Source organism: Mobula hypostoma, chromosome 7, assembly GCF_963921235.1.
Source record: "Mobula hypostoma chromosome 7, sMobHyp1.1, whole genome shotgun sequence".
In the NCBI taxonomy this organism is placed as follows: domain Eukaryota; kingdom Metazoa; phylum Chordata; class Chondrichthyes; order Myliobatiformes; family Myliobatidae; genus Mobula; species Mobula hypostoma.
Window position 1 is genome coordinate 189240142 of NC_086103.1, and position 17631 is coordinate 189257772.

The 17631-nt window shown below is 44.4% G+C and overlaps 1 protein-coding gene across 1 annotated transcript in view; it reads right to left on the reverse strand.

Moving 5' to 3' along the window:
- Window positions 1-17631, reverse strand: part of LOC134349859 (protocadherin-16-like) — a 500217-nt gene that overhangs the window by 212635 nt on the left and 269951 nt on the right. The window lies entirely within an intron of this gene.

The following is a 17631-nucleotide window of genomic DNA, read 5'->3' on the forward strand; positions in this document are numbered from 1 at the left end:
AGATGGTGAATGTCACACCGCTGTTCAATAAAGGATCTAGACAAAAGGCAGGTAACGATAGGCCAGTTAGTTTAACATCTGTAGTTGTGAAAATACTTGAAGCTATCATTAAAGAAGATAGTGAGGCATCTGGAAAGAAAGGTATCCATCAGGCAGACACAGCATGGATTCAACAAAGGCGTGTCCTGTTGACAAGCATAAGAATGTAAGAACATAAAAAATAGGAGCAAGAGTCGGCCATCTGGCCCATCAAGCCTGCTCCGCCGTTCAATAAGATCATGGCTGACCTGGCCATGGACTCATCTCCACCTACCTGCATAACCTTTAATTCTCCTACTAAAAATCTATCCAACCTTGTCTTAAATATATTTACTGAGGTAGCATCCACTGCTTCGTTGGGCAGAGAATTCCACAGATTCACCATCCTCTGGGAAACAGTTCCTCCTCATCTCCATCCTAAATCTACTTCCCTGAATCTAGTTCTAGTAAACTTTCTGGAGTTCTTTGAGGATATAGCGAGCGCAGTGGATAGAGGGGAACAGATGGATGCAATTTACTTGGATTTCCAGAAGGCATTCAATAAGGTGCTGCATAAAAGACTTATCCATAAGATAAGAATGCAGAGGGTTGTATTAGCATGGATAGAAGATTGGTTAACTAATAGAAAGCAGAGTTACATGGGTGCTACTCTGGTTGGCAATTAGTGATGAGCAGTGTGCCACAGGAGTCGATGCTGGGCCCGCAACTGTTCATGATTTACAATAACGACCTGGAAGAGGGGACTGAGTATAGTGTACCTAAGTTTGCTGGTGATACTAAATTGAGTGGAAAAGCAAATTGTGCAGAAGATATGGAGAGTCTGCAGAGAGATATAGATAGGTAAAGTGAGTGGGCAAGGGTCTGGTAGATGGAGTAAAATATTGGTAAATGCAAGGTCATCCGCTTTAGAAGGAAAATGAAAGAGTAGATTATTTTTTAAATGATAAAAAAATTGCAGCATGCTGCTGTGCAGAGGGACTGGGAGTGCTTGTGCGTGAATCACAAAGAGTTGGTTTGCAGGTGTAGCAGGCTATCAAGAAGGCAAATGGGATGTTGTCCTTCATTGCTAGACATACTGAATTTAAGAGCGGGAGATCATGCTGCAACCTCACAGGGTTCTGGTGAGGCCACACCTGGAGTACTGCCTGCAGTTCCAGTCTCCTTACATGAGGAAGAATATACTGGCTTTGGAGGCAGTGCAGAGGAAATTCACCAGGTTGAGACCAGAGAGGAGGAAGTGAGACTATGAGGAGAGATTGAGTCACCTGGGACTGTATTCATTGGAATTCAGAAGAACGAGAGAAGATCTTACAGAGACATCAAAAAATTATGATAAAGCCAGGAAGGTTATTTCCACTGATAGGTGAGACTAGAACTAGGGGACATAGCGTCAAGATTTGGGGGAGTAGATTTAGGACGGAGATGAGGAGGAACTGCTTTTCCCAGAGGGTGTTCAATCTGTAGAATTCTCTGCCCAATGAAGCAGTGGAGGCTACCTCAGTAAATATATTTAAGACAAGGTTGGATAGATTTTTGCATAGTAGGGGAATTAGGGGTTATGGGACAAAGGCAGGTATGTGGAGGTGAGTTCATGGGCCGTTCAGCCATGATCTTATTGAATGACAGAGCAGGCTCGACGGGCCTGGTGGCCTACTCCTGCTCCTATTTCTTATGTTCTTATAAAAGGGATTTAGAGAGGCATGAGAGGGGAGCTTGCCCAGGTGGATTGGAGGAGGATACTGGTAGGGATGATGGATTTGGGGGCCCATACCGAACTTCCTTAACCCTCTGAAGTGAAAGAGGCGCTATTGTGCCTTTTTCACCACACAGATGGTGTGCAGGCAAACTGAAAGGTCTTAAGGTGGATTAGTCACTTGGACCAGATAGACTACATCCAGAGTCCTGAGAGAGGTTGCTAAAGAGATAATGGAAGATTGCATATGTCACTCCACTCTTTAAGAAGGGAGGAAGGCAAAGGAAAGGAAATTATAGGGGAGTTAGCCTCAGCTCAATGGTTGGGAAAGTGTTGGAGTCTATTACTAAGGATGAGGTTTCAGGGTACTTGGAGATTAATAACGAAATAAGTCAAAGTCAGCATGGTTTCTGTTAAGAAAAATCTTGCCTTATAAATCTTTTAGAGGTCTTTGAGGAAGTAACAAGCAGGGTGGACAAAGGAGAAGTAGTGGATGTGATTTATTTGGATTTTCAGAAGGCATTCGATAAGGTGCCACACATGATTCTACTTAACAAAATAAAATCATAAGGCATTACAGGAAAGATACTGGCATGGATAGAGGAATAGCTGACAGGCAGAGGCAGCAAGTGGGAATAAAAAGGGCCTTTTCTAGTTGGCTGCCAGTGACTAGTGGTGTTCCTCAGGGGTCAGTATTGCGACTGCTACTTTTCACATTGTTTGTCAATGAGTTGGATAGTGGAATTGATGGCTTTGTGGCAAAGTTTGAGATGATACAAAGATAGGTGGAGGGTTAGGTAGTGTTGAGGAAATAATGCATTTGCAGCAGGACTTAGACAAAATGGAAGTATGGGCAAAAAAGTGGTAGATAGAATACAGTGTTAGGGGCTCCAGTTCCGCAAATTTTTTTAATCTTAAAAAAATTTAAACTTTGTAGTTAATTTATCAAAATTACTTTTTAAAGCCTTCTTTCAGTGATCCAATTTTTTTACTTTGGAAAAATAAAGGTATTCTTTTTTGGATTTATTTAAAGAAGATAGATTGATGTATTTTGAACAATTAATTGACAAATATTCTCTTTCATACTCACACTTTCTGCAATACCTTCAAGTTAGACACTTTTTACAAAAATATTTAAGTAATTTTCCTTACATATTGGAGGCTGACCTGTTAGATACTATTATGAGCATGAATCCTTCGATGAAGGGTTCTATCGGAAGAATTTATAATTTATTATTACAATGGGATAAGCGTCCTTTATCTAAGGTTAAACAGGATTGGGAAAAGAACTCAATTTGACTTTTATGATGGAGGATTGGATGCGGATTTTGAAGTTGGTTAACTGTTTTCAATTTGTGCTAGCCATTCACTGATTCAATTTAAAATTGTACATCGTTATCATTTGACGAAAGAGAGACTTTCTAAAATCTTTTGTGATAGATGTAAAACTGAGATAGCTACACTGACACATATGTTTTGGTCTTGTTCTATATTGGAACAGTTCTGGAAGTTGGTTTTTTCAACAATTTCTAAAGCACTTAAAATTAATCTACAACCTAATAAATTAACTGTGCTTTTTGGAATAACTCCTCAAAATATTCATGGTATTTCTGTGTCTGACCAACATGTTATTGCATTTGTTACATTGATAGCTAGGAGGGCCATTTTGTTGAAGTGGAAGGATACATCAGCTCCCACTTTGTCACAATGGTTCTCTCAAGTAATGCTATGTCTTAGTTTGGAGAAAATTATAAGTCGAACCTTTGAACCTTTATTTGATTTTGAGAAAAGATGGGGCTCATTTGCTCGTTATTATCAATTGAGCTAATTGGTAGATTTTTTCCACGACCTAATTGTAAATTTTTTGGTATATTTTCTTTTCTTGCTGGTGGCTTGATGTTTATCTTTAGAAGCTTTTTGTATGACGCATGTACACCTAATGGGTTCTTTCTTTTTCTCACTTTTTCTGCTTAGCAGGTTTTTTTCTGTTATCACAATTTTTTTTTCAATCTTTAAGATAATGTCTTTTTTGAGACATTGTAAGTGTTGTTACTTCAATGTACTCGTGTTATTTCTTTTGTATAATATAACAATAAAAAGATTTGAAAAGAAAGAAAGAATGCAGTGTTGGGAAATGTATGATAATGCAGTTTGGTAAAAAGAACAATTATACGGACCATTACCTAAGTGGGCAGAATGTTCAAACATCAGAGGTGCAGAGGCACTTCGGAGTCCTCGTGCAAGACACTCAGAAGGTTAATTTACAAGGTTGAGTCTGTGGCAAAGAAGGCAAATGCAATGTTGGCATTTATTTTAAGGGGAATAGAATATAAAAGCAAAGAGGTAATGCTGAGGCTTCATAAGGCACTAGTCAGGCAGCTCTTAGTGTGTTGTTTTGGGTCAATATCTCAGAAAGAATGTGTTGTCATTATAAAGAATCCAGAGGAGGTTCACAAGGATGATTCGAGGAATGAAAGGGTTAACATATGAGAAGCATTTGGCAGCTTAGGGCCTGTACTCTGTAGAATTTGGAAGAATATGGGGGTATCTCATTGAAACCTACCAAATGTTAAAAGGACTGGATAGTGTGGATGTGGAGGAGATGTGTCCATAAGACCATAAAATATAGGAGCAGATAAAGATAAAGTTGATATGTCAACAATTAGTCAACTTTGGCTAGTTCTGGTGGTGGAGGTATCCAGAATTAGAGGGCACAATCTCAAAATTGAGGGGTGTCCTTTTAGAACAGAGGTAAGGAGGAATTTTTTTAGCCAGAGAGTAGTGAATCTGTGGAATGCTCTGCCACAGATTATAGTGGAGGCCAAGTCCGTGTGTATATTTAAGGCATAAGTTGGTTATTTCCTGATCGATAAGGACTCAAAGTTTATGGCTTGAGTGGGATCCGGGATCAGCCATGATGGAATGGCAGAGCAGAGTTGATGGGCTGAATGGGTAAATTCTGCTTCTATATCTTCTGGTTTTATATATGTTATATACTTAATGACAATAAACTTGACTTGGCTTGACTTGAACTTGCATTCATATGTGCAGTTGAAATAGCTGTATCAATAGTTGTGGGCACGTGGCCAAGTGGTTAAGGCATTGGACTAGCCACCTGAAGGTCATGAGTTCGAGCCTCAGCTGAGGGAACGAGTTGCGTCCTTGAGCAAGGCACTTAATCACACATTGCTCTGCGATGACATTGGTGCCAAGCTGTCTGGGTCCTAATGCCCTTCCCTTGGACAACATTGGTGTCGTGGAGAGAGGAGACTTGCAGCATGGGCAACTGCTGGTCTTCCATACAACCTTGCCCAGGCCTGTGCCCTGGAGAGTGAAGACTTTCCAGGCACAGATCCATGGTCTCGCAAGACTAACAGATGCCTTTTTAATCAATAGTTACAGTCAGAATGAAAGTAGGCTTGAACAAAATTGCAACATCTAAGCAGAAACCTGCATGGCCAAACGTCCTGTGTTATTGTTGTGGCAGGTGCTCATAGACCATAAGACCATAAGCTATCAGAGGAGAATTAGGCCATTTGGCCAATTGTGTCTACTCCGCCATTTCATCGTGGCTGATCCAATTTTCCTTTCAGCTCCAATGTTCTGTCTGCTCCACATATCTCTTCATGCACTCAACCACTGCCTTAAATGTACATAAAGACTTGGAATTCCACAGACTCACCACCCTCTGGCCAAAGATATTTCTCCTCATCTCCATTCTAAAAGGATGCCCCTCTATTCTGAGGCTGTGCCCTCTGGTCTTAAACTCTCCCACCAGAGGAAACATCCTCTCCACGTCCACTCTATCAAGGTCTTTCACCATTCGATAGGTTTCAATGAGGTCAACCCTCATTCTTCTGAATTCGAGTGAATACAGGCTGAGAGCTATCAAACACTCTTCATATCTCAAGCCATTCAATCCTGGAATCATTTTTGTGAACCTCCTTTTAGCCCTCTCTAGTTTCAGCACATCCTTTCTAAGATAAGGAGCGCAAAACTGATCTCAATACTTCAAGTGAGGCCTTATCAATGCTTTATAAAGTCTCAACATTACATCCTTACTTTTATATTCTAGTCCTCTTGAAATGAATGCTAACATTGCATTTGTCTTCCCCACCACAGACTCAACCTGCAAATTAACATTTAGGGAATCCTGCACAAGAAATCCCAAGTCCCTTTGTACTTCAGTTTTTTGTATTTTCTCTCCATTTACAGTAGAAAATTGACTACCCTTTCATTTCTTCCATGAAAATGCATGACTATACACTTGTTGACACTGTATTCCATCTGCCATTTCTTTGCTCATTGTCCTAATCTAATTCCTTCTGTAGCCTCTCTACTTCCTCAAAACTACCTGCCAATCCAGTTATCATCATATCGTCTGCAAATTTTGCAACAAAGCCATCAATTCTATCATCCAAATCATTGACATATAATGTAAAAAGAATCAGTCCCAACACAGACGCCTGTGAAACACTATTTGTCAATGGCAGCCAGCCAGAAAGGCTTACTTCATTCCCACTCTTTGTCTCCTGCCAATCAGTCACTGCTTTATCAATGCTGGAATCTTTCCTGTAATACCATGGGCTCATAGTTAGTTAAGCAGCCTCATCTGTTGAACCTTGTCAAAGATATTCTGAAAATCTAAGTAGACAATATCAAGTGATTCCCCTTTGACTATCCTGCTTATTAGTTCTTCAAAGAATTCGAACCGATTAGTCAGCCAAAATTTTTCCTTGACGAAACCATGCTTATTTTATCATGTACCACCAAGTACCCTGAGACCTCATCCTTAATAACCGACTCCAGCATTTTCCCAAGCACTGAGGTCAGACTAACTGGCCTATAGTCTTCTCTCTTCTGTCTCTCCCCTTTCTTGAAGAATGGTGTGACATTTACAATTTTCCAGCCTTCCACAACCATTCCAGGGTCAAGTGATTCTTGAAAGATCATTGCTAATGCCGCCACAATCTCTTCTGTTACCTCTTTCAAAACTCTGGGGCGTACACCAGTTGGTTCAGGTGACTCATCTACCTTCAGACCTTTCAGCTTACCAAGAACTTTATATGTAGTTACGATAACTTCACACATTTTATGACCCTGGCACATGGAACTTCTATAAAACTGTTGGTGTCTTCTACAGTGAAGTCAGATGCATCTGCCATTTCTTTGTACCCCATTTCTGCCTCTCCAGCATTGTTTTCCAGTGGTCTAATATTCACTCTCGCCTCTTTTTTACACTCTACATATCTGAAGAACATTTGGTTTCCTCTTTGATATTATTGCCTAGCTTACTTTCATGCTCCATCTTTACCTTCTTAGTTGCCTTCTGTTGGTTTTAAAAGCTTCCCAATTCTCTTACTTCCCACAAATTTTTGCTTCATTATATGCCCTCTTTTGGCTTTTATGTGTGTAAGGGGTTTCTTTTTTTTTAATGTCACTGCGTAGTCTAATTAAAATGGCTTCTTTGTTATGTTATAATTGAAAGGGCTTCTTTGTTATGTTAACTGCTGAGAAAGTCCTTCCCACTAGCAGTTTGTTTGAATCACGTTACTGATAAGAAGATGTTATGAACCAATTGCGATAGATGTTATGTTTTTGGTGTATCAGTAAGATATTGTATGCGCGGGGTTTTGGGCGTTCGGCGAGGAGAAGAGATGGAGACGGACTCGTGTGGAGCGTCTGGTCAACCACCGGTGGTGGTCCCAGGAGGCCGGTTGAGGTGGTCCGAGGGGTCGCAGGGTGAAGGAGAAGTTGGGTCCTGAGCTCCAACTGTTTGTGCACGAAGAGATTGAACCTTGATAAGTGTGGCGCCTTTTATTTTCCTTTTATATTTTATTCTCTATTAGTTATATAGTTCCAGTAATATCTATAAACTGTAAATCATTTAATCATATTTGATGTATTGTCTGTTATTTGGGCGGGTGGGGTACATCACACAGCATCCACACAAACTGATTCCCCAGTTTGGCGGGGCCAAGGGCTGTTTCCCTAGATGGCAGTGAGCCGAGCGACCCTGAGGCTGGCCAGGGGGGCTACATGTGGGTTTGACTTCTCTTGTTGGCCACGGTTGTGTCATCTTTCCTTTAGAATACACCAGACCAATGCAGTTTTCAAGGCAAAGCTTGCAGAAAATGCAAAAACGTAGGAACAAAGAGCATGTCAGGCAGACAAAACTAAATGGACTGCACAGGGAAGAGAAAGAGATAAAAAGTCAAATTGCAGTTTCAAACAGAGCACTTATAGAAACATAGAAAACCTACAGCACAATACAGGCCCTTTGGCCCACAAAGTTATGCCGAACATGTCCCCACCGTAGAAATTACTCGGATTACCCATAGCCCTCTATTTTTCTAAGCTCCATGTACCTATCCAAAAGTCTCTTAAAAGACCCTATCGTATCTGCCTCTACCACCATTGCCGGCAGCCCATTCCACACACTCACTACTCTCTGCATAAAAAACTTACCCCTGACATCTCCTCTGTACCTACTCCCCAGCACCTCAAACCCGTGTCCTCTTGTGGCAACCATTTCAGCCCTGGGGAAAAAGCCTCTGACTATCCACATGATCAATGCCTCTCATCATCTTATCTGCATGCTTTTGATAAAAAGTCTGATAATGCTGAGAATGACACAAGACTGCATTGCCTTGAGAGTTATAATGTGAAAACTAACAATAGCCAAGCAATATGGCTTACACCAGCAGTGAACAGCAAATTAATTAAAATGGAATTAGATACAGATTCAATTATTTCAGTTGTTGCATAAAGTGTGTTTGAATGCCATTTCAAAGATTCTGAACTGAAGCCTGCAGATATCCAACTAAGAACTTATACTGGAGAAAAGATAACTCCTGTGGGAATAATCTTTGTTACAGTGAAATACAACAACCAACAAGCCACATTCAACTTGTACTGTATGTTGCAAAAACAGGAGGGCCAGCATTGTGGGTTCATGATTGGCTGAGTCAACTACAGCTTGATTAGAGATTCATCCAGCATTTGCATGTCACATCCCCTACAACAGAGTCAAATAAAAACAAATTAAGTAAAGTATTGGGTGAGGCCACAACAGTGTTCAAGGATGGCATTCAAAAACTCAAACATATCAAAGGTAAGATAGTGTTAAATGAAAATGCCACATCCAAGTTTTACAAAGCCCATCCAGTTCTTTATACTGTACCATCTATGATAAAGTAGCCAGTGAGCCAGATTGCATGGAGGCTGTAGGGGTTCTTTCCAAGGTTGAATGAAGCCAATGGGCAACACCAGTGGTCCCAGTAGGAAGAACAATGGGTCTGTCAGGATCTGCAGTAATTTTAAGGTCATCATCAACACAGTATTGATCAATGCCCTCTGCCCAGGGTAGAGGATATTTCTCTACCTTTCTGGAAAAAAATACTTCAGCAAAGTGGACTTAGCTGAGGACTACCCACAGATGGAGATAGAAGAAGAATCCAAAGTGTTTCTCACCATAATCACTCACAAAGACTTTACTATTGTAATAGGTTTATTTCTGGAGTAGCATCTGCACCTGCTGTCTGGCAGAAAGCTACAGACCAGATGCTACATTACTGTCCAGACAATCAGTGTTGCCTGGATGACAGCATTATTACTGGTAAAGGTGACGAGAACATCTCCAAAATCTCAGGACAGTTCTAAAAAGGTTAGAAGATTATGGGCTCAGAACACAATGCAACAAGTATGAATTCTTTAAAGCGAGCAAGACTTATTGTGGTCACACTATTGATGCACAAGAATTACACAAATGTACTAAGAAAATTCAAGCAGTGGTGGATGCCCCAAGGACAAAGGATGTGTTGCAGTTGCCGTCCTTTTCATGACTTGTCAATTACTATAACAGGTTCCTGCAAGCCTGGCTACTGTGCTCCACCCCTTGAAATTATTACGACGGATTGGGAAGAAATGGCAATGAACAAAGCAGTGTGAGATGGCTTTCAAAAAGGTAAAGGAAATGGTGATGCCAGACACTGTATTCACACATTAAGCTCCACATCGTCCAGTGGAGTTTGCCTATGACGCCTCGACTTTTGGCATAGGTACAGTTATATCACATGATATAAAGCCCCATAACCTTTGCATCATGTTCCCTTGCTGCTGCAGGGAAAACTTACACACAGATTGACAGAGAGGCCTTGAGTCTGATTTGGGTTTTAAAACATTTCAACCAATACTTCCATGGGATAGAGTTTACCTCATTAATGATCATCAATCACAAGTGTCCATTTTCAGTCCACAGGAGGGTGTTCCACTAACAGCAGCATCACAAATGCAGGGAGGGGCTCTGTTTCTTGGAGGACTCAATTACAAAATTGAGTTCAAGAGGAAAGGCAATCAAGGAAATATTGATCAATTGTCCTGTTTACCCTTGGAAAAGGAGGTACCTGAAAAATTTGCAAAAGAGGACACTCCTCTTGATGTATTTTCCCAAATACAAATCAAAAGTCTGCCTATTATGGCAGAGATGATCCAAATGGAAACAAGAAAAGACCCCACATTGTCTCAGGTCTGCATGTGCTAAAATGTGCAGCAGAAATTCCAGTTTCAGCATTTTTACCAGAGTTGGGATAAACTTGCCCTTGACAGGGCTTGCCTTATGTGGGGATTGAGAACTGTTGTACCATCCAAGCTGAGAGCTAAGGTGTTGGAGGAGATACATGCTGATCACCTAGGTGTGGCCAAAATGAAAGCACTGGCTTGAAACTTTGATTGGTGGCCTGGGATAGATCAGTCAATTGAGCGGCTTGCCTTGCACTGTTTGAGATGCCAAAATGCACAGAAGAAGGGTGTCCCAAGCTGTCAGAACCACTTCCTGCTGTCCCAGAGTCAACTCCTACAACCACCATGGTGTAGGCCCAGAGCTTGAGATCGTTGCGCAGACTGTATCGCCTGCCAAGCAGAGTGATCCCCTTATCAGGAAAGACGCTACCCCACAAGAGTAAGAATTCCTCCACAGTGATTATCCTTGGGGCCGAATAGAACAATTAAAGTTACTATGCTGTGAAGGTCTGTATATAATAGTTCTATTATATAGTATACTGTTTAGCCTCTCCAAAAGTAAAAAAGATTACATGCATCTCTCATTTCCTTTCAATTACTTGGATTTGTGCGAGGAAATTCATGCTTGAAGGACCTTTTAGAGCTTTTCAAAAGGGAGGAGAGCATAGAGCTGTGGAGCAGGGTGAGTGAGATCCTTCATGATGCTACTGGCCCTTTTCTGGCACTTTTCTGTACTTGTATCTTTGATGGTGGGTGGGCTGGAGCTGGTAATGTGTTGGCAGTTTTCACTACCGGCTGTAGAACCTTCCTGTCTGCCATGCTACAATTTCTGGACCCTGCAGTGATGCAGCTCTCTACTGCGCTTCTGTGGGTGGAGCTTAGGAAAAATGATGGTGCCTCACGGTGACTCCCTTGCTTACATCTTCGAAAACACCTCTATTCCTACCTTTAATATCTTTATTTTTTTTCCTTTCAGGGTTCTTTTGAAGACCTTGACCTGGAGTTACACGCAGGCTTCGGTTTTTTGCGGAAATGGGACCCATTCTTGGGGTTCCACAACTGGCTGCTATTCAACATGCTAAGGATTTGGCCTGAGAATCTCGATCATGTTTGGAAGCCTAAGATCTCGTGTGTCGTCGGGGAGGCCTGAAAATCTTTCGCTGTGGGCCTGAAGACCTGAGGTCTTTGCGATATTCAGACACAGAGCTCAAAAAATGCAACAAAATGGACTTTTAAGATCATAAACCAGCGGATTGTTGTTACGTCTCCTGCCCGCTATGAAAATGGGGGACACCTTCCTCTCCTTTGCCAGGGAAAGAGAGAAGCTGTGGGTTGCTGAATTTAGATGAAATGCGAAGCCTTTGAGGTAACTGCAAGGTCTGTGTCTTTGCTATCGCTTAGCACACGCTTGGGCTCGAGGATTGTATTGACGCAAACACGAGGAATTCTGCAGATGCTAGAAATTCAAGCAACACACATCAAAGTTGCTGGTGAACGCAGCAGGCCATGCAGCATCTCTAGGAAGAGGTACAGTCGACGTTTCGGGACGAGACCCTTCGTCAGAACTAACTGAAAGAAGAGCTAGTAAGAGATTTGAAAGTAGGAGGGGAAGGGGGAGATCTGAAATGATAGGAGAAGACAGGCGGGGGAGGGATGGAGCCAAGAGCTGGACAGGTGATTGGTGAAAGAGATATGAGCGGATCATGGGACAGGAGGCCCAGGGAGAAAGAAAAGGGGGAGAGGGTAAAAACTCAGAAGATGGGCAAGGGGTATAGTCAGAGGGACAGAGGGAGAAAAAGGAGAGAGAGAAGAAGAATGTGTGTATATAAATAAATAATGGATGGGGTACGAGGGGGAGGTGTGGCATTAGTGGAAGTTTGAGAAGTCAATGTTCATGCCATCAGGTTAGTCATAGTAGTCATAGTCATACTTTATTGATCCCGGGGGAAATTGGTTTGAGGTTGGAGGCTACCCAGATGGAATATGAACTGTTGTTCCTCCAACCTGAGTGTGGCTTCATCTTTACAGTAGAGGAGGCCATGGATAGACATATCAGAATGGGAATGGGACATGGAATTAAAATGTGTGGCCACTGGGAGATCCTGCTTTCCCTGGCGGATGGAGCGTAGGTGTTCAGCGAAACGATCTCCCAGTCTGTGTCGGGTGTCGCTAATATATAGAAGGCCACATCGGGAGCACCGGACGCAGTATATCACCCCAGCTGACTCACAGGTGAAGTGTCGTCTCACCTGGAAGGACTGTCTGGGGTCCTGAATGGTGGTAAGGGAGGAAGTGTAAGGACATGTGTAGCACTTGTTCCGCTTACAAGGATAAGTGCCAGGAGGGAGATCGGGGGGGACGAATGGACAAGACAGTCACGTAGGGAGTGATCCCTGCAGAAAGCGGGGGGGGGGGAGAGGGAAGGATGTGCTTAGTGGTGGGATCCTGTTGGAGGTGGCGGAAGTTACGGAGAATAATATGTTGGACCTGGAGGCTGGTGGGGTGGTAGGTGAGGACAAGGGGAACCCTATTCCTAGTGGGGTGGCAGGAGGATGGAGTGAGAGCAGATGTGAGTGAAATGGGGGAGATGCATTTGAGAGCAGAGTTGATGGTGGAGGAAGAGAAGCCCCTTTCTTTAAAAAAGGAGGACATCTCCCTCATCCTGGAATGAAAAGCCTCATCCTGAGAGCAGATGCAGCGGAGACAGAGGAATTGCGAGAAGGGGATGGCATTTTTGTAAGAGACAGGGTGAGAAGAGGAATAGTCCAGATATCTGTGAGAGTCAGTAGGCTTATATTAGACATCAGTAGATAAGCTGTCTCCGGAGATAGAGACAGAAAGATCGAGAAAGGGGAGGGAGGTGTCAGAAATGGACCAGGTAAACTTGAGGGCAGGGTGAAAGTTGGAGGCAAAGTTAATAAAGTCAATGAGTTCTGCATGCGTGCAGGAAGCAGCGCCAATGCAGTCGCCGATGTAGCGAAGGAAAAGTGGGGGACAGATACCAGAATAGGCACGGAACATAGGTTGTTCCACAAAGCCAACAAAAAGGCGGGCATAGCTAGGACCCATACGGGTGCCCATGGCTACACCTTTAGTTTGGAGGAAGTGGGAGGAGCCAAAGGAGAAATTATTAAGAGTAAGGACTAATTCCGCTAGACGGAGCAGAGTGGTGGTAGAGGGGAACTGGTTAGGTCTGGAATTCAAAAAGAAGCGTAGAGCTTTCAGACCTTCCTGATGGGGGATGGAAGTATATAGGGACTGGACATTCATGGTGAAAATAAAGTGGTGGGGGCCAGGGAACTTAAAATCATCGAAAAGTTTAAGGGTGTGAGAAGTGTCACGAACATAGGTGGGAAGGGATTGAACAAGGGGGGATAAGACAGTGTCGAGGTATGCAGAAATGAATTCGGTGGGGCAGAAGCAAGCGGAGACAACAGGTCTACCAGGGCAGGCAGGTTTGTGGATCTTGGGTAGGACGTAGAAATGCAGGGTGTAGGAACTATAAGGTTGGTAGCAGTGGATGGGAGATCCCCTGAGTGGATAAAGACGGTGATGGTGCGGGAGACAATGGCCTGGTGCTCCTTAGTGGGGTCACGATCGAGGGATAAATAAGAGGAGGTATCCGCGAGTTGTCGCTGTGCCTCGGCAAGGTAGAAGTCAGTAAGCCAGACTACAACAGCACCCCCCTTATCGGCAGGTTTTATAGTAAGGTTAGGATTAGTGCGGAGGGAGTGGAGAGCAGAGCGTTCGGAAGGAGTGAGGTTGGAATGGGAACAAGGTGCGGTGAAGTCGAGACGGTTGATGTCCCGTCGGCAGTTAGCAATAAAGAGATCCAGAGCAGGCAGAAGACCAGAGCGGGGTGTCCATGAAGAGGAAGAGGGTTGAAAACGGGAGAAGGGGTCATCTGTGGGGGTGGGAGAGTCCTTGCCGAAGAAGTAGGCTCAGAGACGGAGCCAACGGAAGAAGAGTTCAGCGTCATGGCGAACGCGGAACTCGCTGAGGTGTAGATGAATGGGGACAAAGGTGAGGCCCTTACTGAGGACAGAGCGTTCTGCCTCAGACGGTTGAAGGTCGGAGGGGATGGTAAAGAGCCGGCATGGATGAGAAGTGGGATCAGAGGGGGGAGGGAGGAGGCTGGGGGTGTCAGTGGAGAGGGGAGGGCTGGGGTGATAGGAAGATGGAGCCACTGAGGGCCCAGGAACCTGACGGTGGGATCTGAGGGAGACGGGGTTGTAGAGTGGTGACACTTCTCACGCTCTTAAACTTTTCGATGATTTTAAGTTCCCTGGCCCCCACCGCTTTATTTTCACCATGAATGTCCAGTCCCTATATACTTCCATCCCCCATCAGGAAAGTCTCAAAGCTCTTCTCTTCTTTTTGGATTCCGGACCTAACCAGTTCCCCTCTACCACCACTCTGCTCCGTCTAGCAGAATTGGTCCATAATCTTAATAATTTCTCCTTTGGCTCCTCCCACTTCCTCCAAACTAAAGGCGTAGCCATGGGCACCCGTATGGGTCCTAGCTATGCCAGCCTTTTTGTTGGCTTTGTGGAACAATCTATGTTCTGTGCCTATTCTGGTATCTGTCCCCCACTTTTCCTTTGCTACATCGACGACTGCATTGGCGCTGCTTCCTGCACGTATGCTGAGCTCGTTGACTTTATTAACTTTGCCTCCAACTTTCACCCTGCCCTCAAGTTTACCTGGTCCATTTCTGACACCTCCCTCCCCTTTCTAGATCTTTCTGTCTCTATCTCCGGAGACAGCTTATCTACTGATGTCTAATATAAGCCTACTGACTCTCACAGGTATCTGGACTATTCCTCTTCTCACCCTGTCTCTTACAAAAATGCCATCCCCTTCTCGCAATTCCTCCGTCTCCGCCGCATCTGCTCTCAGGATGAGGCTTTTCATTCCAGGATGAGGGAGATGTCCTCCTTTTTTAAAGAAAGGGGCTTCCCTTCCTCCACTATCAACTCTGCTCTTAAACGCATCTCCCCCATTTCACGTACATCTGCTCTCACTCCATCCTCCTGCCACCCCACTAGGAATAGGGTTCCCCTTGTCCTCACCTACCACCCCACCAGCCTCCGGGTCCAACATATTATTCTCCATAATTTCCGCCACCTCCAACGGGATCCCACCATGAAGCACATCTTTCCCTCCCCCACCTCTCTGCTTTCTGCAGGGATCGCTCCTTACACGACTCCCTTGTCCATTCGTCCCCCCCATCCCTCCCCACTGATGTGTGGTGATTGTATTGATGCGCATTTAATTTTGCTGGTTGGGGGAAGGGGGATTGCCGCTCGCTGCTGCTTACGCGTGGGAGGGGGGAGCTGGGGGGGTACTTTGGGGTTCTCACGTTTAACTGTCATTTATTCTTTGGGCACTTCTCTGTTTTCGTGGATGATTTGCAAAGAAAAATCATTTCAGGATGTATACTGTATACATTTCTCTGACATTAAACTTGACCTTTGACCCTTTGAAGTGCGTATAGACGTGAGGTTGCACTTGGAGTACAGTATACGGGTTTGGTCATTCTGTTATAGGAAAGATGTAGTTAAACTGGAAAGAATGCAGAGGGGATTTAAGAGGATGTTCCCAGGACTAGCGAGGCTGAGATATATAGAGAGGCTGGCTAAGCTAGGTGTTTATTCCTGAGGACATAGGAGAAAGAGGGAGCAACGTGTTTAAAAATGTTTAAAAATATGAGCAGTATAGGTAAGGAGTGTGGTAACATTTTTACCTTAAGGTGGGGAGAACTAGGGGCCATAAGATTTAGGGTGAAAGAGGAAATATTTAAAGGGAACCTGAGGGGCAACTTTTTCATGCTGAGGGTGAAGAGTATATGGAACAAGCTGCCAGAGGAAGTGGTTGAGGCGGGAATGATACTATCATTCAAGAAGCTACATGGAGGGGTGGAGCGTGGAGGGAAATTGGACTAGCTGGGTGGACACTGTTGTCAGCATGGACTGGCTGGGCCGAAGGGCTTGTGCCACTGCTCTATTACTTTATGCCTTGATGACTGTAATGGTAAATGCGGTTGTGGGGTGCGTGAACAACTAACTTTCACTCCTCCTACATTCAAACACACTCTGGTCCATGCAGGCAGAAGGGGCAGAGTCGCAAGTTGGGATCTCATGCTAATATTGTTTACAAGTCCATACTTCCTGATATATTTTTAAAAGTTTTAATCTGCTATTATAGGAAGAGGAAGAGGAAAGCGGAGATGAGACCAACAATTAATGGTACGTACAGCATGCATTCTCAGAGATGTGTATCTAACACTTCAACCAGACAACAGCCAAGACATTGTGGATCTGAATTTAGTAAACTAACTCCTTTGGCCAGAGCTGAACAGTATGAGCTCTCCCCTCCCCTGACTACTGGGCAGGGTGAAGGTACCCAGCAATCTGAACCCTCGCACTACTGTCCCTAGGCAGCATGATGGTATCCAAGAGCCTACTGTCCTCCCACTACTGCCCCTGGGCATGGTGAGGGTATCCAGATATATGCAGTCTCCTCCACTACTGCCCTTAGGCAGAGTGAGGGCCCTCAGATACCCACCTGCCACTGCCCCTGGGCATGGTCAGGGCATCCAGATAACTACTGTCCCTGGGCAGGGTGAGAGTACCCAGATACCCACTATTCCCCACCTACTGTCTCTGGACAGGGCGAGGAAATCCAGGAACCCACTGTTCACTCACTACAGCCCCCGGTCAGGATAAGGGTATCCAGAAATCCAGTGTTCCCCCACTACTGCCCCTGGACAGGATAAGGGTACCCAGATATCCAGTATTCACCCACTACTGCCCCGGACAGGATTAGCGTACCCAGATATCCAGTGTTCACCCACTACTGCCCCTGGACAGGATTAGGGTATCCAGAAATCCAGTGTTCCCCCACTACTGCCCCTGGACAGGATTAGGGTACCCAGTTATTCACTGTTCACCGACTACTGCCCCTGAGCAGGGCGAGGATGCTGAGATACCTTTTGCCTAGGGTGAGGATACCCAGATACCTGCCTCCCACTACTGGCCTAGGATAAGATGAGGATACCCAGATACCTGCTGACCCTGGCCAGGAAAAACCTTTATCTTTACCTCCTTGGTCCCCCTCCATGATACTGAATGAAGCAGAGTTAAACTTTCCTGACTCACCCTTGCAGACCCAGGCAGGGTTATGGTTCTGTCGGAAGCGGAGGCTTGGATAAATTCTCCAAGACACAAACCTCAGCTGTGAGGGGCTGTGAATGCACCTGATATCTCAGCATTATCTACTGATGTCAGGAAGTGTAAAGCAATAGCACTGTGTCAGACTCCCGGAACGGGAGAATGTCGTCAACATCTTGTTCAGAATTGGGTGGGAAACTGAGCAAA